Genomic DNA, 7,330 nt, shown 5'->3' with positions numbered 1-7,330 from the left:
CTTGTGACTTCCTGCCGCATTGTCGACAAAGGGAAACAATACCTCAGAGTTAACACATCTGTGTAATGTAATATTGTCCACTAAGAAGTACCCATCTTCAGTTGACCCTTCTAATCTGTGATATGAGTATCCCATCTTTGTTAAGGTGATAACAATGTGCTGAACATGTGTGGTGGTGTTTTATAGAGTAAAATGTCACTGTGGTACATTTCTGAATAAAGTACTTGGTATTCATGATATTATTTTTGATCCACACAGTAATACAGATTCATTTAAGAATCGTTATAGTCATGTGTAGGTAGTTGTTAAATAACTTAATGCTTTATGAGTAGGTTGACAGTTTAATTTTTGCTTCCAGCGTAGTTTGTGAATTTGAGTAAGTCCCTTAGCCTCTGTTTTCTCTAAAAATTGTAACCACATTTACTGTAGGTATGTACTTGTAAAGAATCTTGGGAGGGGGTTTACTATCAAAAGGTGCCAGAACAATAAGGGTTATTTATGAAAAATTGCCCTCTTTCCAACACAACAGCAGGACAGTTTAGCTTAATAGATGTGGATATTGTAGCAGATGAAGGCTTACTGTTAATTTAAGAGAATTGTTTTTATTGATGTATACATTTATCCTTATTATCAACTCTATTTTTTGTGTAGTATTGCCAGCAAAGCATAGACCCTAGTTCCTTGCAGGGCACACACAAATTTAACATGATAAGTAATGTAAAAAAAGCAGAAAACCTGGTTCAAGTCATAAATGGGCTGGTGATATTCAAAACCTAAACACAAAAGTTAACAAATGAAATTTCTGGAGTTCAGGTGAAATGTACAATATAGAAATCAGTAAATTTCTTGTCTGAGCAGGATCACTGAGAAATTTTGGACACATGCTTTGAAAGACTATAATGCGTCTTTTATGACTTCAGAGTATGTAAACCTCTTTTTATCCTAAACTAGTTAATGGTAATGAAATAGCAAGCTTGTAACCTTTCACAAGAAAATGTAATTAAGAAGTAATCACTTGATGAAGCGTATTTTACATCAGTACTATTAATTTAAGGATAAGAAAAAGAACATAATAAGGGTGAATGGCAGACAAAATGCCAGGTCTGTATTTTTTAAGGCTAAATATTGTTAAAAGCATGACACGAAGGATTACAGTAATTTGTTTGTCTAGAATGAAGTGTGGAGTAGATGGATTGTTCCTTAGAACAGAAGGGTAGAGTCACAGGATCAGAATTTTCTGACTACCTTAAAATCTCAGTTGTTGTGTACCTCAATAAGATAAAGGCCTTTTCATGTTAATTTGGTCTGTAATTTAAAATGTTACTGGTTTCACAGGTTTTATTGGAGTGTGTGAAGCTAATATTGTTTTCAAAGATTAAAGTAGGGTTAGGAATGAGAACTAGTGGATGATGGGAGGGGGTTCGGGCCTACAACAGGTAACCAGACTTGTTATGCCTAGACATCTGAGACTGCAGTGTAAACCGTAATGGTCCAAAGGTAATTCAGCCCCCAGCTCTCACATGTGGATGCCTGGGTAAGAGAGCTGGGTATCCCCTGATGTTCGGCTTTAGACAAATAAAACATGTCATTTGAAATATGAGGGGAATCTGTTATGCAATTCAGACCTCAAGGGAGAAAAGTACTTAACCAGGAAATGGAAATAACCAAAGGGCAAACAAACCGTCTTTTAAACAGGCAAACGTTGAAGCCAAAAGAAGTCAAGAAATCTGGCTCCAGTTAAGAAATCTCAAGTCAAAAGTGAGTTCAAGTAAATTTTAGCTATAAAGTTCATTCCATAAAAACAATTACCAGAGAATGCTTTCCTTTGAACTTTATGCATACACTTCTGTCGCTACACAAAAAATGGACATAGTCAGGAAATCACACGTGAAGTGACAACTCGTGATTAAATCTCATCCTCAAAATAGTAATTAAGAGACTTCACCATCATAGACATTAAATAAATAAAAGATATCAGAAAATAACAAAATGTTGGTACTGTATTCATTACAATACCATAACAGAATAAGGGTCACCAGAAAACACTTGAATTCCTTTGGCTTCAGTCTGCTGTAGTAGTTTTCTACAAAATAATGTTTTTGGTTAAAGAATAACTCAGTCCAGCTTTTTGGGACTTAATTATTTTCAAAAGTCACCAAAAATATTTGGTAAGAAGAGAAGATTCAGTGTAAAAAAGGTCAGGCAGAGACTGTAAAGTCTTCAGGGAGCTGCATCTGTCTTGTTTCCACTTCCACCAATAACAGTATGCTTGTTATCAACAGAGTTTAATGGTGCCTATCGGCTGTGACCATGCAGACATCTGCAACTTGTCAGATAACTCCGAGTGCTTCAAACACTTATTTAGTGTAGAATATTTGTCTCCCAAGTTATATAGAATTTTAAACAGTTCTAACAATCTCCTTAAGTTTTCACCAATTGTTGTCTGAAATAAGAATTGACAGAGAGGGATGAAGCATTGCAGGTGGTTAATTTTCAGTATGTGGATTATGGTTGGGTTCATGGCCAGGATGCTTTTTGTGCAGAATTTACATGCCCGTGTTAGCACATGCACTCTCCTCATTAAGCATGTTCCTAATAAGCAGGCAACTAATATATGAGGAAAAAACACTGAATTTTTTTTAAAGAACCTGTGTAAAGCAGGAGTAAACTTTTAGCAGAAGATGTTAGATATATTTACATGTTTATACCTTCAACCAAATTTCTGTGACTGTAGCTTTCAACCAGGAGACATCATCATCTGAAGGCTTCCAATTGTCATTGGACATTTCAACCCTGAACGTGACATTCTCCAATTGACGGTTTAGCGCCCATCTTTTCCTTGTTTCAAATCATTTCCTCTCATTTATCCCAAAGCCAACAGGAGGCCATCTTCACTGCTTGCCTCATCCTTCGAGCTGCTGCTTTGTTTTCTCGTTTTGCCAGTCTCAGAACAGTGTTCTCCACAAAGTCTGTGCTGATAAACCCCATGCAACCAACCATGACTGGGAATAGCCAAGCTTTATTCCTACATTGTTGAACCAAGCCTTGGTACTTGGTGGCTTTCTTTTCTGAGGTGTCTTGGTGACCATCTTCCTTTTGGACAATCACTTCAATCAACCTTGAATTCCTCAACCACTGATAAGGTTAGCTGTAACTGGCCAGGCCTAATGTATAAGCCTATTGTCGTGAGGCTTGGTGAGCTTGCGAGAAACCTATGAAGGTGTTCATTCACCAGCCTCTCAACTCCTTCCACTGACGTCATAGGCATATCCTAAATCACCAGTTGCCTTATGCATCTTGACAGCTGACCATGCGTTGAACTTCTCTGATTAGCCTGATACTTTGATTTTCTTCAACCATTCATCTACCTGCCACTCTGTCTTGTGAACGTTTACGAGATATACTCAGCTGCATGGTGGCGCAGTGGTAGTGCTGCTGCTTTGCAGTAAGGAGACTGTGGAAGATTGTGGGTTCGCTTCCCGGTTCCTCCCTGTGTGGATAGCGCTTTGAGTACTGAGAAAAGCGCTATATAAATGTAATGAATTATTATTATTATTATCCACTCATGATTATCGCAAAGTGCATTGGCAGAAATAATAAAAGTATTGAGTAAATTATTTTAAGACCTGAAGAGTACATACAAATTCCATATAAATGGTAACCAGTTTGGTAGTAGAATACAGTATGTGAGTGCTAACCACTGTGATGCCCCTTTAAATTATTTTAAACTAAACTGAAATAAGAGACAAAGTAAAAAAGGTGCCTAATATTGACATAGGTGACTTAGGCCTTTTCAACATAGTAAAGGCATAGAAGTCAACAATTGTATGCAATTTAATTTGTCATTACAGTGGCAACTGTGAGCTGTCTGAGAAGCGGCTGGTTTTACTTATATATCAAATAAATTCAGCAGAGGTCACTAAGCATTACTTGTCCTCCTGATGTTAGCAACTACAGCTGACTTAGTTTTCTCTTGTCATTTCAAATTAGTTCAAAAGAGACTAAACAGCCAGGAGAAACATCTAAAATGACCTTCTAGTGCATTTTAGACTCCTGTTTGTGTGTGTGTGTGTGTGTGTGTGTGTGTGTGCGCGCGCGTGTGTGCGCACTGTTCATATCAATAATAATATAAAAAAAATGTAATGTTAGCAGTCAGTGAGAATGTTCACAGCAATGTTCATCATTAAAAATATAATCTTTGGAAAAGCATTGTTTGCAACATGTAATGCTGGACTGACAACTATCTTGGAGTTATTTTCTTTTTTCTGAAATCTTCAATTTTGTGTTTTGATGGTACAACTGCAAATGAATGAAACAGAGAAATGGGGTTCCAAAGGAATACAGGGGGTCCTCGGGTTACGACGTTTCGAGTTTACAACACTCGCTCACATAAAAAGTAAAAAAAAAATTGAGACATGAGTGTTTCGGCTTACGCCATTAGTGTCATACTTACAGACTACGTGGACAAACTAGTTTGGTTGTGTGCAGCAGAAGAATATGCAATAACGCGGCGTATGAGTGAGGGAGTTGGCAAACTAGTTTGGTTGCGTGCGGAGGAAGTGTTCCGTTTGTGTTGTTTTGTTTGCCGAATTTTTTGGCCCTTATGGCTCCTAAATGAAAGTCAGAGTCTTCAGATGGCAGTGCTTCGAAGAAGAAAGCCATCACGATGGAAGTGAAATTAAACATTGTAAAGAGATCAGAAGGAATAAAGATAAGGATTTTTTTTTACATTCCATCCATCCATCCATCCATTTTCCAACCCGCTGAATCCGAACACAGGGTCACGGGGGGCTGCTGGAGCCAATCCCAGCCAACACAGGGCGCAAGGCAGGAACCAATCCTGGGCAGGGTGCCAACCCACCGCAGTTTTTTTACATTCATTTTTTGTTTTTTTTCTGTTACTACAGTACAGTGTACAGTACAGTATATTTATGTCCTTTTCCTTTTTCTCTGGTTTAGTTGTGTTTTATGTTCTAGATTATGATTTTCCAAATGTGTTAGGATAGGTAAGTGACTTAGGCTTGGGTGTGTTTCGACTTAGACCAAAACTCGGGTTACATCACTGTTATAGGAACGGAACTGTGTTGTAACCCAAGGACCCCCTATACTTCCTTTTAATGTGTCTGATGACTTAAAGGATACGATGGCACAATGCTGAAAGACTATTACACACAGAAATATAGCCTTGTTTCCATATGGTCTTCAGTTGGACAAGTTGAGAGTGTGATTGATGGTCTCTTTACATTGCAATTCCAGAGGATGGACAGATGGTTAGCGATTGTCCATTGTGGTTTAAAGGAAGTAGATAAATAGTAACTGTTCTGGCTTCTCCAGACATCTCCTCAAACCAACCACTGTAGGCACAGTCAAAGGAAAATGCCTTTGACAAACTTAATTCTTGTCAGGAGATCGCGACATCAAAAGTGTATACTGTATAGCTGAATAACATTTTGGTGAAGCTCAAGCTAAACACAAAACGGTTGTTACGAAACTGTTGTTTTTTTAATATTGTTAAAGTAACTTATGATTTTACTCATTAAAGAGATTGGTTTATATATTTTTTTTTAATGTTGGTGGGCTGTATACCATCAAAGGACTCTTTTTTTAAATAGATGCATAATGCAGGGTTTAAAAAAAAAAAAAAGATTGAACTAATTAGCTAATGTAATAATTAAATCAATAATAGATTGCATAGTATCTACTAAGTCATTATTTTTGTTATAAACTGTCCAGTGCTGCCTTCATTAATAATTATACAAGTCAAGTTGGTTTAATGAAGCTTTTTTAGCAACTTAAAGAGATAAATACACTTATGAAACATTATGATAAGAAAGTACCTTGTTTAATTTCAGTTCTTGGAATAGTATATTTGGCCTTGAATTGAAATGGTACTCCTTTTCTTTTAAATCACTAAAAAAAAATATTTAACTGTGTAATTATAATAAAATACAATGAAATAATACTACTTGCTATCACTGGACTCTTGACCAAAGAATGAGCGGGAGAGGCAAATCTTCAGGTCAGACACACAGTATTATGGGAATGCATCTTTCTTGTTTATGTTTATGTTGAGGTTTCTGGAAGTAAGTACAGTATTGTTAATATTTTAGCAAAATGTTTTGATCATACGGATGGATGACGAACATGTTTTAAGTGACGTGTTACATAAGAATTTTTTTTTAATTTTCCTTGCATGTTTTTTCACATCATTTACCACTGGATAGAACAGTGTTCTATTATATCATAAACTGTTTACTCATTGTACATGAAAAACCGAGTTTAAAAGTTTTTCTAGGCCACCACTACAAACTCATTGGGTTAAGTAACATATAAAATATTTTTGGATGAAGTATTCTTTTAAATCCTTCAATGCACCCAAGTGTAAAGCAGTGTGTATCTATTATTTGTTACAATAAGTCCCAACTATGTTGTTTTTGTACTATATGTTAAATTATCGAAAAGTGTTGACAACTGCGGGAATCTGTTGCATTGCCTAAATGCATTGCCAGAGTTACATCTCCAAATAACTGGCAATAAATTTTAGGTGAAAAGCATGTCATGTTTGAGGGCTTCAGTTGATAAAATCCGGTCGCTTCTCAGCTCCTTAGGCCGTTGCCTTCATTGCAGATTGCTTCAGATTTTTCACTTTGTTTCCAGCACTTAAGTGTAAGGTGAGGGTCATTTTGACAACCAGCCAAGCACCTCTTTAATAGTCCTTGTAGCTGCTAAAAATGCTTAATTTATTTACATGTGAAAGTTTCATAAAAATATGACTTTAGATCATTAATGTTATAATTTCATCCATGATGGTTCTAACTTGAAGCACCTTCTTCTTGATTTTTCCTTTATAAGGAAAATATTGAAAGAAAAAATTTGGGTCATCTTTTGAAGTCCTAATGTAATTTGTAACACATGGATTAATATTTTTGATAATATGCTGCTTATTTCCTTGTTTACTTTCAATGACAAAACCCATGGGTCATCACTACTTTTGGTATTGGATACATTTATTATGTTTGTGTGTACCTATATCTAAATAAGTGTAGACATTAATAAGACTTGTGGGGGAATGAGGGTGTTGAGGAGTGAGGGTCTATGCATGCGAGGTTTTGCTATACAGTATTTATTAATCTATATTTTGACTTTAGATTGTATATATTCCCAATTTTCAGGTTCTGCCTTACTTTTGTAATTTTTCTTTGATTTAAAAAAAGAACATGTCTCTGATAGTGTGAATCCTAAAGGACAGATCAATTAAACAAAGATGATCAAGACATGCTCTTTATTTTGATGAAAGTCCTTATTTCTGTCTTGGTGTTTTGCAGAGTAA

This window comes from Erpetoichthys calabaricus, chromosome 18 (assembly GCF_900747795.2).
Source record: "Erpetoichthys calabaricus chromosome 18, fErpCal1.3, whole genome shotgun sequence".
Lineage (NCBI taxonomy): Eukaryota > Metazoa > Chordata > Cladistia > Polypteriformes > Polypteridae > Erpetoichthys > Erpetoichthys calabaricus.
Note: the sequence above shows the minus strand (reverse complement) of the source record.